This window comes from Phyllobates terribilis, unplaced genomic scaffold (assembly GCF_046119375.1).
Source record: "Phyllobates terribilis strain yellow unplaced genomic scaffold, ASM4611937v1 Scaffold_3__8_contigs__length_932513732, whole genome shotgun sequence".
NCBI classification, from domain to species: domain Eukaryota; kingdom Metazoa; phylum Chordata; class Amphibia; order Anura; family Dendrobatidae; genus Phyllobates; species Phyllobates terribilis.
Window position 1 is genome coordinate 265,073,898 of NW_027362763.1, and position 27,798 is coordinate 265,101,695.

Sequence of the window (27,798 nt, forward strand, 5' to 3'; positions counted from 1 at the left end):
TACATCAATTGCCTTTAACCAAATATTTTATTTACAAGAAAGAAAATATCAGCAAAAAAATAAAAAATATACAAACATTGAAAAATGCTATACAAAAGGACCCATAAGCCACAACAAAAACAAATATATGTAACATATGTATTGTAACCACAGAAACACAGAGAAAAATATTATTTGGCTTTTGAGAAATGGCTAAAGATTATGAATAACCTTATAAATTCCCCAAATTACTAGAGAAAACGCCAGCCTATGAATCATACGTTGAAAAGGAAAGTTGTAACGGTACTTGAACACTTACCAGTAACAATAAACATTTATTTGTGAAAAATGTTATTCTAGGCAAAAATGATCATTCATCTTCTTGGAGGAAATCTGAACTAATTGAAAGAAACTTTGTAGTCTCTATTAATGCCATTTGTATATATGCCACTAGTTATAAATGACATTGAAAGCTGATGCTGTTCTCAACAACACCACAGTTTCCCAGTTTTATGTACTTTTTAATTTCCTCTGTGGAAAATCTGTTCTTCATAAAAGTGCTGCTAGGGAAAATGTGGAAAAAGTTGATTCATTCCATATTTACATTCCTGCTAGTACCTGGAAATGAACCAATTACTGTTGTGCGCCAGAAGACGAATGGTATTGGAACCCATCTTCCTATATGCAACGACCGCACAACACCTTGCCTTGCTGGTCAGATCATAGGCTCTATACCTGTACTATGTGTACTATAAAGGGGTACTTACATTGTCTTAATGATATCTCTTTAACCTCTTCCAGACTTTTGACGTACATGTATGTCAAAAGTCATATCCCTGCCTTTGATGCGGGGTCTCAATTTTTTTTCACCACTTAAAAAATATATACACGTTTGGTATCAGCGTACTTGTGCTGACCTAGAGAATCATTTTGTCAGGTCATTTTTACCATATAGTAACCCCAATAAGCAATTGTGCAATTGCACTTTTTTTTTCCTGAGGGGGCAGAGCCTGATACAGGCATTGAAATAGCACCTAAGATAAAAGTCCTAGTTCATTTCACTTCACTGGCTTCAATCATCACTACCTGTAAAAAGGGAAATTATTAATAGGGCTTATTCGGCTATAATATGTGAACGGTTTGTATAGCAAAATAGAGGAGTCTATGGTAAATATGAAAACCTATTGTCTCACTGGTTGGATGCTCTGGGTTTGGCAACAACTTTCTACTTCCTATAGGTGGCACTAGAGTTCTAGTCCTCTTCCTCTCTGAAGAGACAATTTGCATATTTCCCAGAGGAGCATTGCAGCTTTAAAAGTCTCCTCACTGTGACATGCTTAACATGTCGCTTTCCGCAAGGAGAAATATTACCTCTAGATACTGGTCTAACGCCTCTCATCCAGCCAAACCAGAACTCACAGTTTGCACTGACAAGGGGCAGTACCCTGAAACACAGTGTCTGCAAATTGAGTTTCAGGTATTGGCATTTATCCTAAGTCATGTGATAAGGCTTGTTAAAGGGTCACTATTGACTTCTAGGTTTGCTACTTCCTGTAGGTTGCGCTAGAATTCTGGTCCTCTTCCTCTCTGAAGAGACAATTTGCATGTTACAGGATAGAGTGATACCTTCATGCTAACCGTAGAGATGTTAAAAGGATAATACAGATAAATGTGAAGGATATAAAATATAATAGGGGTGCACAAAACTTTTGTCTTAAGCAATTTATATCAATCCCTAATGGGAATATGTATTTTACATTAAAAACAACAAGCAAAGTTTGAGATGCCTGGGAAAGAATACTAATAGGGGTGGGTAGGGAAGGGTAATATGCTGTTTTATTTGTTGTCTTAATAGTGTATTTGTAATATTGTTTTTGTTTTTGTAATTGTTTCAATTAAAAAAAATAAAAAAAATGATTCTTAAAAGGGTTTTCCAATGAACAAAAGTTCATTTTACAAATAGTCTCTGACCGTGTAGGGAACTTACCACAGCTCCTGGGCAGGGGAGGAAGAAAAAGACAGTACAGACATTACAGCCGGGGATCGCAGAGGATTCATTTTGTGAGGTAAAACATTTCAATGCCTGTTTTTAAACAATATTTTACCTCACAAAATGAATCCTCTGCGATCCCCTTTGCCTTAACTTTTATATAATGTCTATCTGTATGTTTCTAATAAAGATTCATTATTAATGTATACAGAAATTGTGGTGTGGATGGGTTATATGTAACACGGGTACTTTAGATGCAGCGACACAGAAACACAGAGTAGCCAATACAGGGTTAATAAACAGGGGACGTTTATAATAACAGGGTCAATCTCCACGCAGGGAGTATCGGGAAAATATGGGGGAAAACAAGGAAAGTAGCAGGTAAAAAGGCTTTAACTGACAGTTCACAGTTTAACTATATATAGCAAAGTCGAACCGGTTGTAAACGACAGTTTTTTTGCACTTAGTTGACTCTTTTCCTCCACAAGGCAGTTGCCAGCTGGGGCCGGTGTTGATTTCTTCAGGCTTCCCCACCCAAACAATGCTCCGTCTTCTGGCAGCAGCGGGCGGTCTCCGGTTTTACTCGCTGAGCCCCTAGTCCATAACATGGCACCCCACGTGCCCGGCTCCACCGACCCTGTGTCTCTTCTCTAGTCGGCTTGACTCCTCCGGTCCACTGCACTCGGCTCTTGCTCCCAGTACTGGAGCCAGGAGCCTGGACCCTCTCACACTGCTCTGCTGAGCGGGATCCAGCTCCGCTTTCCCGCGCAAAATGTCCTCGTTTCCTCCTCTCTCTACCCACGTCACCAGTCTCCCGGTCACCTGACCTCCAAGCTCTCACTCTGGACACTCCCCCAGCTTCCCAGTCACCTGACTCCAGTGCTCGCAATCTGTCTCCCCCCTGCAACCAGAGGCACGACCCCGGCAGTTCTGGACCCTTGCTCTGAAAGTACTTACACCCGGTCATCCCCCTTACATATACACAGCTTAACAACTGAGCTCTGCTAGACCTGCAGCATGGAAAACTGTAACTGTATCATAACTACTGCACCCAGTATTCTAAGTTACACATTTCTGGAATCAGGGTCTTTGTCCCTACAATGTGCTGATGTCAGATTACAAAGCAGAGACCTGCTAACAGATTCTCTTTTATTTAAATAAATGAATAAATAAAATGTGAAAATAAGAAACGTTGTTATATGTCTTATAAGAGCTTCTTTCTCCTCTTGGACTGATCTTTCATTCTTAAAATTTTCAACTCATGGATAATATCTGTCTTCAATGAACACAGGTTATCCCATTATTGAGATCAAAGATGACAGCTGCTGCTCATAACATTCTATGGAGAAGGAAGGGGGGAGTAGGAGCTAGAGGCAGGCCCAGACATTCTGCTGCAAGTTCATCTGAAACACTTTAAATGGAATCTGTCATTTCAGAAGAACTTGCAGCAGAATGTCTGTCTCTGCAAACGTCATCTGATATCTCAGTAATGGGATAGTCTCTATTCACTGACACAGATTTTGCCTGAATATTGAGAATGAAAGATCAATCCAAGAGTGTATCAAAGTGGATTTTTCAAATAAGATATATTACAAAGTTGCTTGTTTTTATGTGTACTATTGATTTATGATATTAAAATGAAATTTACTCTTAAAGAATTGAAAATAAAAAAGGAAAAATGACAAGTGATCATCAAAAGCTAATTATGTGAGATCACTCATTGCATAAGAGGACATAATGTGTAAACTTGATCACATCAATAGATGAAACTAGTAGGCAATTTTATATGCCAGTAATCCGAGGTGGATTGTCTGGGCCAGAAGTCGTAAATAGTTGGGATACTTACAATCCACCAGTCATGATAGACTTCAGCTGGGTCAACAGAGTCAACACACTGCATTTGAGCAATTTAGGACTACAGGTTGTATTGTAGACCATCTCTAGCTATTGCCCCACTCACAGTGCTTTAGGCCAAAATAGTTCACCCCAGGTGCTGATAATTTTTTTTTCCTGATAATACATGATGTGGTCTCAAAATCTACAATGTGACCAAAATACAATTACAATCACTTCTTTATAGATACATTTTCCGAATTATTTATTTTATGACAAAAATTTCACAGTTGATAAAGTTGTAGCAAAAAACAATATGTATGACCTACATACTGCAGGCCTGTAGGCCTTGGTAGGACTGTACTGTATATGATGGAAGACACAAAACCTTCAATTACTATTTTCTCATCCTTAGGCATGTTATTTTCTAACTCATGAGCAGAAGGAAAATCCCATGGTCCAGAGTGTGAAATTTATCCACTTGTTTCACAAATTACATGATGTATAAACTGTATGAATTATGTAAAGTTTCTTACATTATATTTAGTGATGACCGAGCAATAAAATGCTCGGGTGCTCGATGCTCGGGTCGAGCACATTGGAATACTCGGGTGCTCGACCTGAGCAACGAGCCCAATGTAAGTCTATGGGAAACTCGAGCATTTTTCAGGCGACTCCCCCCGGCGGTCTGCAGAGGGCCTAAAAATTAGCCCAAATCGATGGGAACAGTGCTCAAATGACATGGGGAAGACCTCTAGAAGCATTTCTGACTCCCAGGTCACTTCTGTCAACAACGTTGTCAGAGGTATTACGCCTCTTTTAAGGATTCACAATAAAACATACCAACACAAAACCAAAATGGATTTTCCTGGGAAATATGTTAAGGAACACCCTTTCCAGGGTAATGAATTGTATATAAAGCAAAATAAATAACCTAAAACAAAAATGCTCCTCCACACCTTGGGCTATGTTCACATGTAGCGTTTTTCATGCGTTTTTTCACTTTTGCACTGCTTTCAACCGTGACAAATTTATTCACCAGGAAATGTCATTTTAACATTTTACAACCTTATCTGGCCATGTGGTGTGTGAGATATCATCAGACACATCGTGTTTCATTTATGAAGGAGGGACTCTGAAAGTCACAAAGCCTATTTTTATAGGGCCATCAGGCGGCCTTTACTATTCTTAAAGGGCCAGCAGTCTTCCCTCACTATTCTTAGAGAGCCATCAGCCGGCTATGTTTTATTGTTCCCATTACTAAAGAGTGGGTCTTCTATAATGCTATTACGTATGCAGTGAGTGCCAGGGCTGCCAAAAATGTGGACGTCCCGCAATACCACTTTGAAAATTTGGATGCACCCCAATACCCATTTGAAGAGACTTAGAGGAGGGCGTCCTGAAAACAATGTTCCCATTATTAGGAAGTGGGTCACCCATTGTGTTTGCCTATGCAGTGAATGCAAGGGTTGACAAAAATTTGGAGGCACTCCAATGCCCCTTAGAAGAGACGTGGAGGTCAGAGGGCCTCCTGAAAATAATGTTCCCATTATTAGGAAGTGGGTCTCCCATTGTGTTTGCCTAGGCAGTGAATGCAAGGGATGCCAAAAATTGGCATAAAAAATTGTTCCCATTAGAAAGGAGCGGGCCTCCTATACTTGTAATGCCCATGCACTAAGTGTATGGGCTGACAAACATTTACCCCTGGGGGTATACATGACCATACTGTATAATTTTTTTTTTACAGGCATCATAAACACCCTTTAAAAAAATTATGTGGGTGTTGCATCACGGACCACGGTCACCCTGGTGATATGGTGGTGGAGGTTGAGGAGAAGGAGGAGGAGAGAGCAAATAGCCAAAATCAGGAAGTGTATACCCATGTCTGGGTGTGAAAAGGTGCATAGGAATACACCTCCCAAGAAAGCACACTGGATTTGAGTTTATGTTACACTGCTATCATTCGGTGGTGTTGAGAAGTCTGGCACAATCCAGCCCTTGTTCATTTTTATAAGAGTCAGCCTGTCAGCATTTTCAGGCGGATGCGCTTATCAGTTATAATTCCACCAGCGGTACTAAAAACCCACTCTGATAAAACGCTGGTGGTAAGGCAGGCCAGGACTTCCAAGGCATAGAGAGCCAGTTCATTCCACGTATCCAGCTTGGATACCCAATAAGGCACAGAGGAATCACGGAGGACATTGGTACAGTTGGCAAGGTACTCCCTCAGCATCTTCCTAAACTTTGCACTCCTTGTGAGAGTACCCCGCGCCTCAGGGCTGGTGCAATGGGAGGGGCTGAGAAAATTCTCCCAGAACTTTGACAGTGTTCCCCTGCCTCTGCTGGATTGAAGTTGTGTCTCTCTCGCCTGCACTCCTTGGTTGTCCAACAAAATGTGACCTCTGCCGCCAGCGTTTTCAGATGGGAATTTTTTTAATAGTTCCGCAACAAGGACCTTCTGGTACAGCCCCATTTTTGTAGACCTGTTCGCTTCAGGAATAAGAGATATAAAGTTCTCATTGTAGCGTGGGTCTAGAAGTGTCACCAACCAGTAATGAATGTCACCCAAAATGTTGAGAACGCGAGGGTCATGGGAAAGACAGTGTAACATATACTCAGCCATGTGTGCAAGACTACTAACAGGCAAGACTTCCGTGTCCTCATCAAGAGGATGACTGACCATGCTCTCCTCCTCCTCCTCTGTTTCCTCTGGCCATCCACGCTGAACAGACCATATGACAATTGTGCAGGTAGTACCATCTATAGCGCATGAAACTAGCTCCGATTCTTCCTCCTCCTCTTCCTCATTGTCCCCCAATCCACGTTGGGATGAGATGAGGCTGGGCTGTGTGTAATCACCCTGTATGGCTCCTTGCTCCATCTCATCGTGCTCCGCCTGCAATGCATCCTCTTTGATTGTGAGCAGAGAGCATTTCAGAAGACAGAGAAGCGGGATGATGATGCTAATTATGGCGTCATCGCCGTTCACCATCTTGGTGGAGTCCTCAAAATTTTGGAGGATGGTACATATGTCTGACATCCATGTCCACTCCTGAGGTCTTATGTGTGGAGTCTGAACTGAATACCGACGGCCTTGTTGATGCTGGTACTCAGCAACTGCCCTATTCTGCTCACAAATCCTTCCCAACATCTGCAGTGTAGAGTTCCAATGCGTGGGGACATCACACACCAGTCTGTGAGCCGGAAGCTGCAAACGCTGCTAAAACACGGCAAGGGCGGCGGAAGCTGTAGGCGACTTTCTAAAATGGGCATCACAGGCGGCATACTTTAACAAGCAGATCCGGCAGCTCCCAGTAGGATTTGAGAAACCGCTGAACCACAAGGTTAAGCACATGGGCCAGGCATGGTACGTGTGTGAGATCGCCTCAGCGCTGCCACCAGGTTTTGGCCATTGCCACACATGACCATGCCTGGCTGTAGGTTCAGCGGTGTGAGCCACAGATCTGTCTGCTTTTTCAGAGCTGTCCACAGCTCTTCAGCATTGTGTGGTTTGTCACCTAAGCATATTAGCTTCAGCACAGCCTGTTGCCGCTTGGCCAAGGCAGTGCTACAGTGCTTCCAGCTTGTGACTGATGTGGTCATTTCAGAGATGGAGGCTGAAAAGGAGGAGGAGGCTGAGGAGGATGAGGTGCAGGAGCTGTAGACCGTGGGGGCAATCCGGATTGACCTATGGCCCGCAATCCTTGGTGTCGGGAGGACTTGTTCCGTCCAAGGTCTGACTGGGTCCTGGCTTCCACTATGTTAACCCAGTGTGCCATCAGCGAGATGTACAGTCCCGGCCCACAAGCACTTGTCCACGTGTCCGTGGTTAGGTGGACTTTCCTGGTAACTGCGTTGTTGAGGGCACAGCTAATGTTTTGGGACACGTGCTTGTGTAATGCGGGGACAGCACACAGGGAGAAATAGTGGCAGCTGGGGACCGAGTACCGAGGGACTGCCACCGCCATCAGGTTGCGGAATGCTTCCGTCTCCATGAGCCTAAAAGGCAACATTTCGAGCGCAAGCAGTCGTGAAATGTGAGAATTTAGTAGTGTGGCCAGTGGGGCGTTGGCTGCGTATTTGCGCTTGCGTTTCAAGGACTGGGGTATGGACACCTGAACGCTGCGCTGGGACAAGGATGTGGACTTGCTTCCTGATGCTGCTACTTTAGAGTGTGCAACGACAGGTGCAGGGCAGGAGGCAACTTCGCATGCACCATGGACAGGGGATTGGCTTGCATGCACAACAGTGGAAGAAGCAATGGTGCCACCCGCAGACACTGTTCCTGGACCCTGGGGTTCAGCCCACATAGTCGGGTGCTTTGCTGTCATGTGCCTGATCATGCTGGTGGTGGTCAGGCTGGTCGTTTTGCCACCCCTGCTGATGCTGGCCTGGCAGGTGGTGCAAATGGCCTTTTTGGGGTTATCGGCAGAGTCTTTAAAAAACAACCAGACTCGGGAAGACCTAACAGTTGTACTGGCAACTTCCTTCATGTTGGTGTTACGGGGAACGGTTGCCTGCCTTCTGTCTGCGGCCACCACACTGCTTCTTCCTGCCTGTTGGGGTGCTCTGCCTCCCTCCCCCTGTGTGCTGCTCTCCCCGTTCTGCATGTCCTCCTGCCAGGTTGGGTCAGTTACTATATCATCCATCACCTTGTCTTCCTCTTCCGCACCCTGGTCCTCCTCCTGACTTTCTGGCAATAGTGTCTCATCATTGTCCACCTCTTGTGACACTTTCCCGCTGTCGCCTTCTTGTGACTGAGGCTGCTCAAATATTTGGGCATCGCTACATGCGATCTCCTATTGCCTCGCTTCAAGTGGATCGGGCGAGAGGCCCGAATCTATAAATGAAAAAGTGAACAGCTCTTCAGAGTGTCCAAGTTTGGGATCAGTTGTCTCCTGGCACTCGGCATGGTGGGTGGTGGGAGGAAGGAGGATCAGGGTGAGGAATATGCGGTCCAGACTCACGGCTACTGAGACTTGATCGTGTGGAAGACAGGGTGGTGGCTAAGTGACTGGAAGCATTATCTGCTATCCAACCAACAACCTTTTGACACTGCTCTGGGTTCAATAGTGATGTGCAGCGGTCCCCTAGGAATTGGGACAGGAAGGTCACTACAAATGACTGAATTTGGAGCGAACTTATATGTGATCTGTGTGACGGAGAAACCACGATTTTAAATATCTGGCCAGTAGGTAACTATTTTGAACAGGAATCTGGGGTCAAAAACTTCGCTGACACAGTGAAAAAAAATTTGAATGGAGGCCAAAAATGGCAGTATTTTCTGAAAACGTATATGTGATCATTGTGACAGAGAAAACTCAGTTTTAAATAGCTGGATTTTTAGCGCTGTAATATGGAAAGGAATGGATGTATTCTGCAGTGCCAACAAGCAAATGGCGCAGAAAAATGGTGTTCTCTGGATTGCTTTTTAAGCAAATAATGAGGATTAAGATCCAAAAAAATTATTCCTGGTGCCTGTGAGCTGGGCCTTTTTGTCTAGAAATATCTAACAGCATCAGAAGGCAGAACTGGAATGGAGCCTCTTGTGCTATATGCACTGCAGTCTGCTATATACACCACCTGCCTATATACACTGTCTGCCTATATACACTGTCTGCAGATGGATTAGTCCTCAGAAGGACTGTTTGTTGAGATGGATATGTGTAATGTATGTGTTTTCTCCCTACACTACCTAATACACAAGCAAATCTCTCCCTAGCTCAGCAGCACCTCTCCCTACTCTGCTTTATTCCAGAGTGACTGTGACGAGCACAGCGGCGCCAGGTCTGATATAGACCTGATGATGCTGTGTGGCCAGCCAATCACTGTAATGCCACAACCACCATGGCTGCGGCATTACAATGAGTGGCAGGCAATCCCTGCATGTTGATTGGCGCTCTAGAGAGCGCCAAACATGCAGGGAGGGGGCCCGAGCATCCGCCCGAGCATCTCGCAAGTACTCGGCGAGCTCCGAGCATCTCGAGTACTGAGATGCTCGGGCGAGTACCGAGTACTTGCGAGTACGTATGCTCATCACTAATTATATTACTCTATGATGGCATATCATCAGAGAGTATTATTCTAAGAATGAAATGAGCAGAGCACTAGAATTGGTCCACCCTGCTGTTCCCTGTGAAGCCCAGTAGCCACTGTGCAAGTGACATTCAATGAATAGGATGCAGCACTACACCTACGCTGTCTCCCCTTCATCCTCAATGTCAGGTGGGATCCCCCATCACTCAAACTTACACCATATTTTAGCAATATTCCATTACTTTGTAATGTACATTCTTTTTTAAATAGAATTTCCACCCAAAAAGTAAAAATGATCTTATAGCTTAAAAAAAACTTGCATTTAGATTTTGTTATGTTGCACACACTTGCAATTAATATATTATATGTCACCGTTAAATTATATAAATTCTTAGTAAATTGTCACTTTTCTATGGATTAAACATTTTACAATAAATTTTTCAAGAGTCAGAGAAAAGTTTACAACCAATATGTCGGAACTTCCTGTTCTCATTTTTGGCACCAGAACAAAAAAGAAAAAAACTAATATGAATTTAGATTAAAAAAAAAAATCTACCAGAAATCTAACTTATTAATACATTCAAATTTAGTGATATTTGTAAAGACCCCTAGTCTCTGTTTCGTAGGTAGAGCAGGCTGACGGAAGCCAGCAAACAGCAATTAGCACATGAAAACTAATAATGTTCATATGCCACTTATACTACTGTGTTATAGTGTTGTGTTACTATAATTGTTAAAATATGTTCTCAGTGTATTACATGATACAGATTGATAAAATGCTCTATTCTAGCATATGAACACCAAACTGAATGGTCATAAAAATTACTACTGACATTGTTAAGTTACAAGACATTTGTTTCTTGAAAATGCTTTGAACACATGTGGCTGTGGACTCGTCAGCCTAGGTTTGCTTATAGAACTTTATAAAAAAAGAAAATGATGACCAGCAGTGGTGTGACTGTAGAAATGACGTCCTCTGCACAACTTGGCTAAAGGCAAAAAAAATGATCACACAGCAAGAAACAGCACATAAAGTCTCAGAGTTATAAATTGTGCTCATGGCCTGATTAGTCTGAAAAAAATACTAATAGCATGCCATTGCACTGAATGAAGTGAGAATAGTCCCAACTTCTGCTGATAAAAACACATAACTGATATTTTTCAATTATTCATGGAAAAAAGGCTAGAAAACCTCCCTTTGCATGGTAGTAGCTCATGAACTAAAACGTAATCTCAAATATTCTTCTGCTTGAGTCACTAACACGTGACATGGACTGGAATATTGCATATAAACAAGATGGATGAAGTACATCACGATGGCTAAAGATCAAATAATTCATGTAAAAGAAATAAAAAAAAGAATAAATGGATGTAGTGCAACGTCATCCACATATCTCTCTGCAGCATTTGACACTGTGGATCACCAGCTCCTCCTCACTATGCTTCGCTCTATAGGCCTCAAGGAAACCGTTCTCTCCTGGTTCTCCTCCTACCTCTCTGACCGCTCCTTCACTGTATCTTTTGCCGGCTCCTCTTCCCCTCCTCATCCCCTTACTATCGGGGTTCCTCAGGGCTCAGTCCTAGGCCCCCTCCTCTTCTCTCTATACACTGCCCCTATTGGACAAACAATCAGCAGATTTGGGTTCCAGTATCATCTCTATGCTGACGACACCCAACTATACACTTCTTCCCCTGACATCACCCCTACCCTAATACAAAACACCAAGGATTGTTTATCTGCTGTGTCTAGCATCATGTCCTCCCTCTATCTCAAATTGAATCTCTCCAAAACTGAACTTCTTGTGTTTCCCCCCTCTAGTAACCTAACTCTACCTAATATCGAAATTACCTTGGAGGGGTCAACCATAACTCCCAAGCAGCACGCCCGCTGCCTTGGGGTCATATTCGACACTAACCTTTCCTTTACTCCCTATATCCGATCACTCACTCGCTCTTGTCACCTGCATCTTAAAAACATCTCCAGAATCCGACCTTTTCTCACTTTGGAAACTGCTAAAACTCTTACTGTCGCTCTTATTCACTCTCGTCTGGACTACTGCAACTCTCTTCTGATCGGTCTCCCTCTTACCAAAATTTCCCCTCTCCAATCTGTCCTGAATGCGGCAGCCAGGGTCGTATTTATGTCCAGCCGCTTCACCGATGCCTCCACCTTGTGCCAGTCATTACACTGGTTACCCATTCACTACAGGGTCCAATATAAACTCATTGCTCTCACCCACAAAGCTCTCTACAGTTCTGCACCACCTTATATCTCCTCTCTCATCTCAGTCTATCGTCCTACACGTGCCCTCCGTTCCACAAATGACCTAAGGCTAACATCCCCCATAATCCGAACCTCACACCTCCGTCTCCAAGACTTCTCTCGTGCTGCACCAGTTCTCTGGAATGCTCTACCCCAGATGATCCGATTGATGCCTAGCCCCGATGTCTTCAAGCGCGCTTTAAAAACCCATCTCTTTAAACAAGCCTACCACCTCAACTACTCAGTAAACTAACTTTCCCCTGTTCCCTCCTAAATACTATTCAGAATCTGCACCCTACTGTTCATCTGTTTCTACACCCTCCATGCACTCGATAACTGCACTCGGTAATTGAGTATTGCACTTTAACATACAGGCTGATGACCGGATCATACAGCTTTATATGATAATCCCGACTTATTATAATTGCCAGACCTGAAATAACAAGCACTTTCCACCTATTGTGTCCCCCCATTTCCATGTAGATTGTAAGCTTGCGAGCAGGGACCTCACTCCTGATGTAACTGTTAAACTGTCTCACCTTGTATTGAATTTATTGTTTGTACATGTCCCCGCTTAATTGTAAAGTGCTGCGGAATATGTTGGCGCTATATAAATAAAAATTATTATTATTATTATTATTATATTGTAAAAAAAACAATTTACCAAGTTATAACAATTCTGTTTAGCTGTCCATGTTTGTGTATGGTACAAATGTCCTACAAAAACATCTCCTGGTATTGTTACTCTTGTTCTAACCACAAAGCCGCATTGACCTGTTTTACATTTTTCTCATTTAGAAGGAATACATTTAAAACTGTGAGAGAATAATATGAGTTTAGCTATTTCTTGGCACCAGTCTACATTTTTTAATCTTCTATGTATAATGAAGACTTCACAAATTGAGGAGGACTAGGCTATCCGATAAACAATATAATCATCAGAATGATCCCATCAGCATCAGATCTTGGGGACATCCCATGTATCCTTTAGGTGTGTGTAAAGGTGGTGGACTTTTCTGTCGCGTTCCTGCCCCTGAAGACACCAATCGCGTAATGTGTATTATGTTATGCGTCTTTGTATACATTATGTCGTGTGAATTGTATTGCATTGTGGTGTTTGCCTGTGTAATGTATAGAGTGTGATAAGTATTGTTAGTATAATATGCATCGTGTGTAGCAGTGATAAAGGGAATGTATAGTGTAAGATAAGTAATGTAGTGCATAGTGTGTAGTGTAAGGAAGTTCTGCCCAGCAACAGACAGTAGGGTCAAAAGTATTTAAGCGTTGGGACTAGCCCCGAGGGGGAGGGCTTAGTGATAGGGACAGGACTATGCTTCCTGGATAGAGATAGATAGAGTCTGGAGAGTAACAAGTGTGCAGTGCTACCAAGCAGTGATCACAGCTAGGAGATATTGGAGCAAGGAATAGCGAGATCCTAAAGAGAGTTATGGACGAGTCTGAGAGACCTTCCGGAAGGCGTTATGGGATAAGTCATGAGAAACCTGAGAGCTTGCTAGTGCCGAAGGTTATGGACCTAAAGAGGACTGAGAATGGGGACTAGTGGGGGTCCCGAGTGGTAGATCAAGGGCGTCCATAGTGATAGGATACGGAACCACAGAGCGAGTGTGAAGAAACTTGCTGATCAGGGCTGTGGCTTAAAAGCTGGGTTGTGGCTATGTAGAGATGAAACAGATAAGCCCTGTGTTAATGACGCTAATTTCAACACACTTGGAATTTTTTTTTTCCAGCTCTCCAGTCCATAACATTATAAAATGAATGGTGTCACTCAAAAGTGCAACTTGTCTTGCCAAAAAACAATTCCTGATATGGCTATATTGACAGAAAAAGAAAAAGTTATGGCTCTTGGAAGAAGCGGAGGAAAAATTAAAAAACGGAAAATGGCCAAGAGGTTAGGGCCATCATGTGCATCCTACGTAACATTTCTATTGATTCCATATTTTTCAAGGTTTGGAAAAGTGTGGTTAAACAATTTTGTAAACTTTATACTTGTATCCAAAATGTTTGATAAATGAAAAAGTGACACTAGCTACGGACGTGGTGGTATGAGAAAAAAACAACACACCACGGCTAAAAATGTAGGAGTCACTAACAGTAGCAGCCATGGTACTGCTGGCAGCAGTCGTCCCATCAATAGTAATTGCAAGCATAGGTCACAATTGGCTTCCTAGCACATTATAGGGGAGGAGGCAATGGGCATAATGGAATATATTTAATAATTTAAACTGTGTCATCAACTATATTATCCTCTCATATTTATTTTGAAAAAAACACTCAATAGGAGATGGAGGAAGAACAACAACTTGTACATGTTCATCGCCATCCTGGGGCTGATGGAGATTCTAAGGTTCCATGTTACAAGCAGCAGGATGTGGAGGAGAAGATGAGGAAGATGTGAAGGGGGAAATAGAGTTATCCTAGGCACAGGCATATGTCAACACTGAGTGAAGAGTGAAAATGATGAAGTTGAAGCTGGACATGATGACCAGTTGTTGCAGTGGGATGCAGAAAGTGAACCAGCAGGTCCTTTGGTTGTGCTGGCCAGCATGGCAATCTGTATGCTGGAATGCTGAGACGATGACTGGTATATCCTGACCATCAAGCAAAGGGATGACTATTGGATAGCCATGCTTTTAGATCCTAGCTATAATGGGAGAATTTTTCCAGCTTCTTAAAGGGAGTTCAAATTTGTAAATTACCGTGATAAACTGAGTTTCCTGCTTTGTAGAAGCCAACAGGACGCCTGCCGAATGCACAGCTAACAAGGAGACCCCATTCTGTTCCTGTCTGCTAAATGCAAGGCAGTCTACTATCCGCAGTGCTAATGCTCCCCAGGCTGCACCAGGGATGGACCAGTTCTTTTATCTGCCGCTGCACCAGTCTGATGCATTTCAGCAGAGACAGACCAGCCAGGTCCGGTCTTTCCTGCACTGTGTCCTTTCTTCAGCAGATACCTTTAGCGCTAATCCCATAGACTTCTGACACAGCAGATTTGACAAGTAGCAAGAGTTGGTGCAGTTTACTGTCATGTTAATCCTATAGTGTAATGTTACAGAGAGTATTCAGCGCCACCAGTGGCTTTGTCACACTCAAGCGGACCGGATTTCTCTGCAAACCTGAAAAACCTTTTCATTTGTCAAATGAATCGGGCAAGGGTCAGTGCTGACGTTTACTCATCTACAGCTGATGCCAAAAGTTATATCAGCCATACTATCTGCCTGCCTGTTTGTTGACTTCTTTACTGCTGCCTCCAGTGCCAATGACCCACACCCTGCCAGGCATCTACTTCCTGTTCATTATGACATCTATACTGTGCTGCTGCTGGGGATGCCAGTGCTACCTCTATAATGACAGGCATCTCCTTCAGTCTCCACGTAGTTTCGGCTGCTGCCATTGCTGATGGACAACCACGGCAGGCAGCTACCACATCTTCTACCTGCCACTGTTTTTATAGTGCAATTGTGTCACCCAGGTGGATATATAGGGGGCTCGGTACCCGGGTCTTTTACCTTGCTTAGGAGGTCACGGCAGTCGGCTCCCGGGCTTGTACTCTGGGTCTCTCTTTTAAAAGGGGTTTTAGTGTACAGTTTGTCTCGTGACGCCACCTGTTGTTTCCGGTAATGGTTACCGGCGCTGCTGCAGACCTCTGGGGGTGATGGGATGGCAGCTGGGATGTTTCTGCTCCCCACAGGTGGAGCGGGCCCCCGGGGCAGTGTAGGTGCAGATGGTGGTGATGCTGGGGCATGTAGTGCAGGAGAGATGGCGCAGCAGGAGTAACTGACAGAGACAGGGGATTCACTTCAGTACCTTTACTGGTGCAGATGTCAGGTACGGTCCAGGGTACTCGGTAGGAAGGGTGCACTTCAGAACTTCTCCCTAGTGAGCGGGTATAAGGCCTTCTGGTCCGTGTCTCCCTCTCTCTAAGCTCCTGGCCAGCCTGCTGTTGCTGCCACTTCCCTAGACACCTTCCCCAAAGTATTCCGTAATTAGTGTACACCAACTCCGGATCAGACAGTGTAGGGAGAGCTGCTGCTGTGTCAGGGAGAGATTTGATCGTGTATTAGGTAGTGTAGGGAGAAAAGCCATACATTACACATATCCATCTTAACAAACAGTCCTTCTGAGGACTAATCCATCTGCACAGATATCAGGCAGGCAGGGTGTATAGGCAAGCGGTGTATATTGTGGACTACAGTGCATATAGCACAAGAGGCTCCATTCCAATTCTGCCTTCTGCTGCTGTTAGATATTTCTATACAAAGGCCCAGGTCTCAGGGGCGAGGAATACTTTTCTTTGGATCTTAATCCTCATTATTTGCTTAAAAAGCAATCCAGAGAACACCATTATTTCTACGCCATTTGCTTGTTGGCACTGCAAAATACAGCCAGGTCCTTTCCATATTAGAGCGCTAGAAATCCAGCTATTTAAAACTGTGTTTTCTCCATCAAATGGATCACATATACGTTGTCAGAAAATGCTGCCATTTCTGGCCTCCATTAAATATTTCCTTTAGTGTGTCAGCGAAGCAATTCACTGCAGTTTGCTGTTCAAACTACTTACCTACAGGCCAGGTATTTAAAACTGTGTTTTCTCCGTCAAACGGATCACATATACGTGGTCTGAAAATACTGCCATTTCTGGCCTCCATTAAAAATTTCCTTTAGTGTGTCATTGAAGCAATTCACCGCAGTTGGCTGTTCAAACTACTTCCCTACAGGCCAGGTATTGAAAACTGTGTTTTCTCCGTCAAGCGGATCACTTATACGTTGTCAGAAAATGCTGCCATTTCTGGCCTCCATTAAAAATTTCCGTTCGTGTGTCAGTGAAGCAATTCACAACAGTTTGCTGTTCAAACTACTTACCTACAGGCAAGGTATTTAAAACTCTGTTTTTTCTATCACACGGATCACATATAAGTTCCCTCCAAACTCAGTCATTTGTAGTGAGCGTGGAAGATACTGTCCTCCATTTAAAATTGGCAAGACAAGTGGCAAGGGACGGGGAACTGGACATGATGGTAATGGTGCATTCAGAGGCCGAAGACAAGGCCGTGGGCAAGCCGAAATTGTGCCACAACAAACACCAACAACTTCTCGCCTGACCATCATGTCCCAATTCCTAGGGGACCACAGCACACGACTATTGAACCCAGAGCAGTGTCAAAAGGTTGTTTGTTGGATAGCGGATAATGCTTCCAGTCACTTAGCCACCACCAACGGTGGGAAAGTGTCACAAGAGGTGGACAATGATGAGACACAATTGCCAGAAAGTCAGGAGGAGGACCAGGGTGCGGAAGTGGAAGACGAGGTGGTGGATGATATAGTAACTGACCCAACCTGGCGAAGACAGCAGCACATAGGGGGAGGGAGGCAGAGCACCCCAAAAGGCAGGAAGAAGCAGTGTGGTGGCCGCAGACAGAAGGCAGGCAACTGTTCCCCGTAACACCAACACGAAGGAAGTTGCCAGTACAAATGTTAGGTCTTCCCAAGTCTGGTTGCTTTTTAAAGACTCTTCCGATAACCCCAAAAAGGCCATTTACACCACCTGCCAGGCCAGCATCAGCAGGGCTGGCAAAACGACCAGCCTGACCACCACCAGCATGATCAGGCACATGGCAGCAAAGCACCCGACTTTGTGGGCCGAAACCCAGGGTCCAGGAACAGTGTCTGCGGGTGGCACCATTGCTTCTTCCACTGTTGTGCATGCAAGCCAAGCGAAGACGCATACGAAGACGCCTCCTGCTCTGCACCTGTCATTGCACATTCTCAAGTAGCAGCATCAGGAAGCACGTCCATGTCCTTGTCCCAGCGCAACGTTCAGTTGTCCATACTCCAGTCCTTGGAATGCAAGCGCAAATATGCAGCCAACGCCCTACAGGCCACACTACTAAATTCTCACATTTCACGACTGCTTGCCCTCGAAATGTTGCATTTTAGGCTCATGGAGAGAGAAGCATTCCGCAACCTGATGGCGGTGGCCGTCCCTCGGTACTCGGTCCCCAGCTGCCACTATTTCTCCCGGTGTGCCATCCCCGCATTACACAAGCACGTGTCCCAAAACATTAGCCATGCTCTCAACAATGCAGTTACCGGTAAAGTCCACCTAACCACAGACACGTGGACAAGTGCTTGTGGGCAGGGACGGTACATCTCGCTGACGGCACACTGGGTTAACATAGTGGAAGCCGGGACCCAGTCGGACCTTGGGACAGAACACTTCCTCCCGATGCCAAGGATTGCGGGCCCTAGGTCAGTCAGGGTTGCCCCCAGGGTCTACAGCTCCTGCACCTCATCTTCGCTAGCCTCCTCCTCCTTTTCAGCCTCCATCTCCGAAATGATCACATCAGTCACAAGCTGGAAGCACTGCAGCACTGCCTCGGCCAAGCGGAAACAGGCTGTGCTGAAGCTAATATGCTTAGGTGAAAAAACGCACAATGCTGAAGAGTTGTGGACAGCTCTGAAAGAGCAGGCAGATATGTGGCTCACACCGCTGAACCTACAGCCAGGCATGGTCGTGTGTGACAATTGCCGGAACCTGGTGGCGGCTCTGAGGCGAGGCGAGCTCACACACGTACCATGCCTGTCCCATGTGCTTAACCTCGTGGTTCAGCGGTTTCTCAAATCCTACCCGGAGCTGCCGGATCTGCTTGTTAAAGTACGCTGCCTGTGTGCCCATTTTCGCAAGTCAGCTACAGCTTCCACCGCCCTTGCAGTGTTTCAGCAGCATTTGCAGCTTCCGGCTCACAGACTGGTGTGTGATGTCCCCACGCATTGGAACTCTACACTGCAGATGTTGGGAAGGATTTGTGAGCAGAATAGGGCAGTTGTTGAGTACCAGCATCAACAAGGCCATCGGTATTCTGTTCAGAATCCACACATAAGACCTCAAGAGTGGACATGGATGTCAGACATATGTACCATACTCCAAAACTTGGAGGACTCCACCTAGATGGTGAGCGGCGATGACGCCATAATTAGCATCATCATCCCGCTTCTCTGTCTTCTGAAACGCTCTCTGCTCAGAATCAAAGAGGATGCATTGCAGGCAGAGCACGATGAGATGGAGCAAGGAACCATAACAGGGTGATTACACACAGCCAAGTCTCATCTCATCCCAACGTGGATTGGGTGACAATGAGGAAGAGGAGGAGGAGGAGGAAGGACAGGAGCTAGTTTCATGCACTATAGACGGTACTACCTGCACAGCTGTCATACTGTTTGTTCAGCGTGGATGGCCAGAGGACAGAGAGGAGGAGGAGGAGAGCATGGTCAGCCATCCTCTTGGTGAGGACACAGAAGTCTTGCCTGTTAGTAGTCTGGCACGCATGGCGGAGTTTATGTTACGCTGCCTTTCCCATGACCCTCGCGTTCTCAAAATTTTGTGTGACAGTCATTACTGGTTGGTGACACTTCTAGACCCACGCTACAAGGAGAACTTTATATCTCTTATTCCTGACAGGTCTACAAAAATGGGGCAGTACCAGAAGGCCCTTGTTGCGGAACTATTAAAAAAATTCCCATCTGAAAACGCTGGCGGCTGAGGGCACACTTCGTTGGACAATCAAGGAGTACAGGCGAGAGAGACACAACTTCAATCCATCAGAGACAGGGGAACACTGTCAAAGTTCTGGGAGAGTTTTCTCAGACCCTCCCATCGCACAGGCCCTGAGGCACGGGGTACTCTCACAAGGAGTGCAACGTTTGGGAAGATGCTGAGGGAGTACCTTGCTGACCGTACCAACGTCCTCCGTGATTCCCCTGTGCCTTATAATTATTGGGTATCCAAGCTGGATACATGGAATAAACTGGCTCTCTATGCCTTGGAGGTCCTGGCCTGCCCTGCCGCCAGCGTTTTATCAGAGCGGGTTTTTAGAGCCGCTGGTGGATTTATAACTGATAAGCGCATCCACCTGTCAACTGAAAATTCTGACAGGCTGAATCTTATAAAAATGAACAAGGGCTGGATTGGACCAGCCTTCTCAACACCACCAAATGATAGCAGCGTAACATAAACTCAAATCCAGTGTCTTTTCTTGGAAGCTGTATTCCCATGCACATTTTCACACCCATACGTGGGTATACGCTTCCTGATTTTGTCTATTTGCTCTTGTCCTCCTCCTTCTCCTCATCCTCCACCACCATATCACCAGGGTGACCGTGGTCCGTGATGCAACACCCACATAATTTTTTTAAAGGGTGTTTATGATGCCCGTGAAAATTTTTTTTTATACAGTATGTTCATGTATACCCCCCAGGGGTAAATGTTTGTCAGCCTATACACTTAGTGCATGGGCATTACAAGTATAGGAGGCCCGCTCCTTTCTAATGGGAACATTTTTTTTTATGAGGCCCTCCTCCACGTCTCTTCCAAGGGGCATTGAAATGTCTCCAAATTTTTGGCAGCCCTTGCATTCACTGCATAGGCCAACACTATGGGAGACTCTCTCCTTTCTAATGGGAATTTGTCGTTACTGTGGCCCTGCTCTGTGTGTCTTTAAATTCTTAGTGGGGTTTTTCACTGTATACCCTATAACTGTATAGCAGAATCTCACCTTTCTAATGGGAACATGTCGTACCATTTTACTGTGGCCCTCTGTGGCCATGCTCTATGTGTCTTTAAATTCTTAGGTTTTTTTTTCCTAAAATTGGTCAGCCGTTGGACTCACTGCATACCCTATAACTGAATAGCAGACCCTCTCCTTTCTAATGGGAACATGTCGTACCTTGTTACTGTGGCCCTGCTCTATGTGTCTTTAAATTCTTAGTGGGGTTTTTCCCAAATTTTGGTAGCCCTTGCAGTCACAGCATGGGCATTACCACTATAGGAGACCCGCTCATTTATAAGGGGAACATTTTTTTACTGAGACCCTCCTCTATGTCTCGTCAAAGGGGTATTGGGTTGCGTCCAAATTTTTGACAGCCCTTGCAGTCACTGGATATGCAGTAACAGTATAGCAGACCCTCTTGTTAATAATGGGAACAACAAAGCATAGCCGGCTGATGGCTCTCTAACAATAGCTAGGGCCGACTGCTGGCCTTTTAAGAATAGTAAGGGCTGTCTGATATCCCTGTAAAAGTAGGCTTTATGACTTTCAGAGTCCCTCCATCATAAATAAAAAAGGATGTGTCTGATGATGTGTCACACACCACATTGCCAGATAAGGTTGTAAAATGTTAAAATGACATTTCCCGGTGAATACATTTTTCTTAAAAAATAACGTAAAAAAAACAAAACAATAGAATCTTTCTTTAGTATAAAAAACAGCGTCACCAATTTAACCTCAATGTAATCACATTTTTCAGCTCATGCACCTCCTCCTCCATCTCCGAAATGATCACATCAGTCACAAGCTGACAGCACTGCAGCACTGCCTTGGCCAAGCGGCAACAGGCTGTGCTGAAGATAACATACTTAATGCTTAATTGACAATCCGCCCAGCGCTGCAGAGATGTTGAAAGCTGTAACACAGCAGCCTGATCTGTGGCTCTCAACGCTGAACATACAGCCAGGCATGGTTGTGTGTAACAATGGGCGGAACCTAGTGACGGAGAAATGACAGCCGGGGTAGATACGGTTTCCCTTTATGCCAGTCCTTTCACCGAGTTAAAGAATATGGCTGTGGTGAAATACAACTCCCACTGAGAAGCTGTTTCAGATTGAAAAACATTGTGCCCACCAGAGGATTTGATTCTGAGGGCTAACTTTTTTCACCCGCACAAGAGCCCCATAGCAGCAGCAAAGTTAGCGCTATCATGAACTCTCTTGAGGTAGAAGCAAAGGCACACCAGAGGATTCTCTGGTGGGACCGTTCAACCCTGCCGAAAAGCAGTCCTGGCTAAGAAAAGTGTGTGGGAAGGTTTCCGGACACTCTATGGTTCTTTTTTACTGAGGAGGAAACACACGCAAACATGGGGAGAACATACAAAGTCCTTGCTGATGTTGTCCTTGCTGGGATTTTAACAAAGGATCCCAGTGCTGCAAGGCTTCAGTGCTAACCACTGATCCAATGTGCTGCCGTTCACCCTTTAATATTTAACAGGTTGGAGAAACTTGCACCTACTGCCACTCTATCTTCAGCTCCTTTGTGAGAAAATGAATTTGGGCAGCCACTCAGTCTACCAAATAAAATTCCTGAGAAGAAAATTGGGGATGGCTTCGCTACTGGTACTGGGGCCAGTGCTAATACCATGGCATCATACCATAGTTTGCTGGAAATATTCCAGGCTGGTAGGAGGCAAGCAAATTCCCACAGAAAAGTACCAGCAGTAATGTTCATGCCACATTTCAAGTGCAAGCAGCTTTAGAGGACTTCCTTGGAGAAATGACATGCAGGGTAGATACGGTTTCCCTCTATGCCAGTCCTTTCACCGAGCTAAATACAACTCTCAGCAAAATAAGTTGTGGACTGGCTCCATACCGTCCCTGGCCACATTCACCTGTCCACGTGTTTGTGGTTAGGAGGTCCTTCCCAGTAAGTGCACTGGGGAGTGCACGTGTAATGTTGTGGGACCCGTGCTTATGGATAGCGGAGGCGATACCGGGAAATATAGTGGCGGCTGGGGACCGAGTATGGACACCCGGCCGCCGCCGGCATGAGGCTATGAAAAGCTTCCGCCTCCACGAGCTTAAAAGGCCATATTTCAAGTGCAAAGAGCTGCCCAGAAATCTGGCAGTTTAGTGTTGTGGCCTGTGGGTGGGTGGGTGGCTGGCTGAATACTTGCACTTGCATACCAAGTAACAGAAAACTAAGCAGATGGTGGCCTCTATCATCATCATGGCCTCACCTCGGCACTATGAACTCTCCTGAAGGAGAAGCCAGGGCCCGCCGGAGGAGTCTCCGGTTCTCTGGTGGGCCCGTCCAACCCTGCCGAAAAGCAGCCCTGGCTAAGAAAAGTGTGGGGGAAGGTTCCCGGACACTCTATGGCTGCTTTTTTAATGTGGATTGGCCATGCTTATGCATGTTATTTCTCAAAACGCATTACAGATCAGGCCATTGTCCAACTCTGTATTCAAGAAATTAAATGTGCAAAGAAAGATGTGTGTGTGACAAAGCACCACCGACAAGTGCGAGTTGATGTTGGACGGGCTGACATTGCTTCCGCAACAAGCTGCATTAGAGGACTTCCTGTGAGAAATGACACGCAGGGTACATACGGTTTCCCTGTATGCCAGTCCTTTCACCGAGCTAAATACAACTCTTAGCAAAAAAAGTGCAGAGGCGATACCGGGAAATATAGTGGCGGCTGGGGACCAAGTATGGACACCCGGCCGCCGCCGGCATGAGGTTGTGAAAAGCTTCTGCCTCCACGAGCCTAAAAGGCCACATTTCAAGTGCAAGCAGCTGTCAAAAATTTGGCAGTATAGTATTGTAGCCTGTGGGTGGGTGGGTGGCTGGCTGCATACTTGCGCTTGCATTCCAAGGAATGGGGTAGGGACAACTGAGCGCTGCACTGGGACAAGGACGTGGACGGTGATTGTTGCAAGTCTGCAACGACAGGTGCATGGCTGGAGGCATCTTTGAATGCGCCAAGGATCACTTATGATGGGCACACTTTTAGGCAGTGACCTGGGAGTCAGAGATGCTTCCAGAGGTCTTCCCCATGCTGTTCCCATATCTTTTAAGCACTGTATGCATGTGTCTGATGATGTGTCACACACCACATGGCCAGATAAGGTTGTAAAATGTTAAAATTACATTTCCTGGTGAATGCATTTGTCTTGGTTGAAAGCAATTCAAAAGTGCAAAAACGCATCAAAAACGCTACATGTGAACATAGCCCAAGTTGTGGAGGAGTATTTTGTTTCTAGTTATTTATTTTGCCTTATATACAAGTCATTACCCTGGAAAGAATGTTCCTTAACATATTTCCGAGGAAAATCCATTTTGGTTTCGTTTTTGTATGTTTTATTGTGAGTTCGTAAAAGTGGCGTAATACTCTGACAACGTTACTGACAGCAGTGATCTGGGAGTCAGAGATGCTTCCAGGGGTCTTCCCATGCTTTTCCCATGTCATTTGAGCACTGTTCCCATCGATTTGGGCAATTTTTAGGCCCTCTGCAGACCGCTGGGGGGAGCCGCCTGAAAAATGCTCGAGTTTCCCATAGACTTACACTGGGCTCGTTGCTCGGGTCGAGCACCCGAGTATTCCAATTTGCTTGACCCGAGCAACGAGTACACGAGCATTTTAGTGCTCGCTCATCACTAGTTATAATCTGTTTATATGATGAGGTCACTTTGATATTTCCAAAGAGCTCTAAAGGGGTTCAATACAGTCCGAAGAGCCCTCTGAGTGTTACAAATATTTTCTGGGCAATTAAAGGCTTATTAGCACGTTTGAGTTTTGGGGAAAAAAATGTTGAACCCAGAAAAATCAAATTTCAAAAGATTCGATCCTTACTCTTTGTCAATTTTATAAAGGAATATTGGCTTGATAGATAACAGGAAAATGTTTTTTGCTAAATAGTGGATAATGCCAACTAAAATGGTTAGTGATTAGTGTTGAGCGATACCTTCCGATATCAGGAAATATCGTATCGGATTGGATCGGGCCGATACCCAAAAAGTATCGGATATCGCCGATTCCGATACCGGAAACCAATGCAAGTCAATGGGACACAAATATCGGAATGAAAATAAACCCTTTCTTTCCTTGTAGGTTAATTCTACATGAAGTAAAACAACTAAGAATAATGTAGAATGACATGAAAAGCCGGCAATTCAGCAGCGGCATACACCGGTACCCGACAATTTACAACAGAAAGAATAGAGCTTCACACATAGATTAGATAGATAGAAACATGTCAGTCACATATATATGAAGTACAGTGACAGTGTTGCTTACTGTACTTGTCATTTAGTGTAAAGGATTTATTAAAAAAAATATTAGTGTTTTCGTGCACCGTCTCTTTAAAAAAGCCGGCCGGCAATTCAGCAGCGGTACCCGACAATTTATAACAGACAGAATAGAGCTTCACACATAGATTAGATAGATAGAAACATGTCAGCCACATATATAAGAAGTACAGTGACAGTGTTGCTTACTGTACTTGTCATTTAGTGTAAAGGATTTATTTAAAAAAATAATAGTGTTTTCATGCACCGTCTCTTTAAGAAAGCCGGCCGACAATTCAGCATCTGTACCCGACAATTTAGAATAGAAAGAATAGAGAATCACACATAGATTAGATAGATAGAAACATGTCAGTCACATATATATGAAGTACAGTGACAGTGTTGATTACTGTACTTGTCATTTAGTGTTAAAATAAAGGATTTATTTAAAAAAAAATTGGCGTGGGGTTCCCCTTAATTTTAGGCTCTAGCGGAGGTTAAGCAGACAGCTGGGGCAAATGTTTGAAGCCTGGGAAGGGGGTAATACCCACGGAGCTTCCCAGGCTACTAATATCAGCCCCCAGCTGAATACCTAGCCTTTACTAGCTATTAAAATGGGGGAACCCCCCAAAAAAAATAACATGGGGTCCCCCCTAATTTAATAGCTAGCATAGGCTAGGCAGACAGCTGGGGGCTGATATTAATAGCCCAGGAAGGGTGCCATGAATATTGGCCCCCTCCCAGACTAGAAACACCAGCCGTCAGCCGCCCCAGAAATGGCGCATCCATAGGATGCGCCAATTCTGGCACTTAGCCTCGCTCTTCCACGCTGCCCTGGTGCGGTGGCAGGGGGTAATAGGGTTGGGGTTGATGTCAGCTTATAATGCCAGCTGACATCAAGCCCAGGTTAGTAATGGAGAGGCGTCTATAAGACACCCCCATTACTAACCCCATAGTCAAAGTTAAAAGAAAACACAAACACCCAGAATAAAGTCCTTTGATTGAAATAAAGACACAATTCTTTATTGTTCTAAATTAAACCATACTTACCATCACGCCCATTCCAGCTGAAGCCAACGATCTCCTGCAATAAAAGTAAAATAATAAAGCAACCTCATCCTTACCTTTCCATGGTTCCCACGACAGCTTCAGCTCTGCTACATCGAGATGACAGGCTGGACCGCATCAGAACGCTGCCATCCAGCCTGTCATCCCGCAGACACTGAGAAGCGCAGGCATGCTTGCGCTCCTCAGTGTCTCTCTGTGACGTCATCCAGATGAGCCGAGTTCATGTCCAATGAACTCAGCTCACCTCATGCACGTCACTGACAGCGTGGGAAAATTCTCCTGCACTCAGCGCTTCAGCGTGAGAATTCTCCCACGCTGTCAGTGACATACATGAGGTGAGGTCATGTCCAATGAACTCAGCTCACCTCATGCACGTCACTGACAGCGTGGGAAAATTCTCACGCTGAAGTGCTGAGTGCAGGAGAATTTTCCCACGCTGTCAGTGACGTACATGAGGTGAGCTGAGTTCATTGGACATGACCTCGGCTCATCTGGATGCCGTCACAGCCAGACACTGAGGAGTGGAAGTATGCCTGCGCTTCTCAGTGTCTGCGGGATGACAGGATGGATGGCAGCGTTCTGCTGCGGTCCAGCCTGTCATCTCGATGTAGCAGAGCTGAAGCTGTCGTGGGAGCCATGGAAAGGTAAGGATGATGTTGCTTTATTATTTTACTTTTATTGCAGGAGATCGTTGGCTTCAGCTGGAATGGGCGTGATGGTAAGTATGGTTTAATTTAGAACAATAAAGAATTGTGTGTTTATTTCAATTAAAGGACTTTTTTCTGGGTGTTGTGTTTTTTTAAATACTTTACTAGAAATTCATGGTGGTCATGTCTAATATTGGCGTGACCCCATGAATTTCGGGCTTAGGGCCAGCTGATAATGCCAAGCTGGCCTTAACCCCTTTATTACCCAGTGAGCCACCGCACCAGGGCCCTGGATGAGTTGGGTACAGCGCCAGAAGATGGCGCTTCTATGAACGCGCCATTTTCTGGGGCGGCTGCGGACTGCAATTTGCAGCGGGGGTGGCCCAGAAAGCTTGGGTCTCCCTGCGCTGCGGATTCCAGCCCCCAGCTGCCTAGTTGTATCTGGCTGGGCACAAAAATAGGGCGAAGCCCCACGCATTTTTTTTTTAAATTATTTCATGAAATTCATGGAATAATTAAGAAAAAAAGGGCTTCCCTATATTGTTGTGTCCAACCAGGTACAAATAGGCAGCTGGTGGTTGGGGGCAGCCCATTCCTGCCTGCTGTACCTGGCTGGACACAAATATAGTGCGAAGCCCCACGTCAATTTTTTTTTAATTATTTCATGAAATAATTTTTTTAAAAAAGGGCTTCCCTATATTGTTGTGTCCGGCCAGGTACAAATAGGCAGCTGGTGGTTGGGGGCAGCCTGTTCCTGCCTGCTGTACCTGGCTGGACACAAATATAGGGCGAAGCCCCACGTCAATTTTTTTTAAAATAAATCCTTTATTTTAACACTAAATGACATTTGAGGAGTTAATAAAGATGCAGTCCCTAAATTATTATTTATTTTTTAATTAATTTTTCCCAAAACTTTTGACGTGGGCTTCGCCATATTTTTGTATGCCAGCCAGGTACAGCATCCAGCTTCTATGAACGCGCCATTTTCCGGGGTGGTTGCGGACTGCAATTTTCAGCGGGGGGGGGCAGAAAGCTTGGGCCTCCCTGCGCTGCAGATTCCATCCCCCAGCTGCTTAGTTGTACCTGGCTGGACACAAAAATAGGGAGAAGCTTCACGTATTTTTTTTTTTT

At 45.0% G+C, this 27,798-nt stretch overlaps 1 protein-coding gene across 3 annotated transcripts in view; it reads right to left on the reverse strand.

The window, feature by feature from the left end:
- LOC141258066 (uncharacterized) overlaps positions 1–27,798 on the reverse strand; it is a 454,151-nt gene that overhangs the window by 93,390 nt on the left and 332,963 nt on the right. The window lies entirely within an intron of this gene.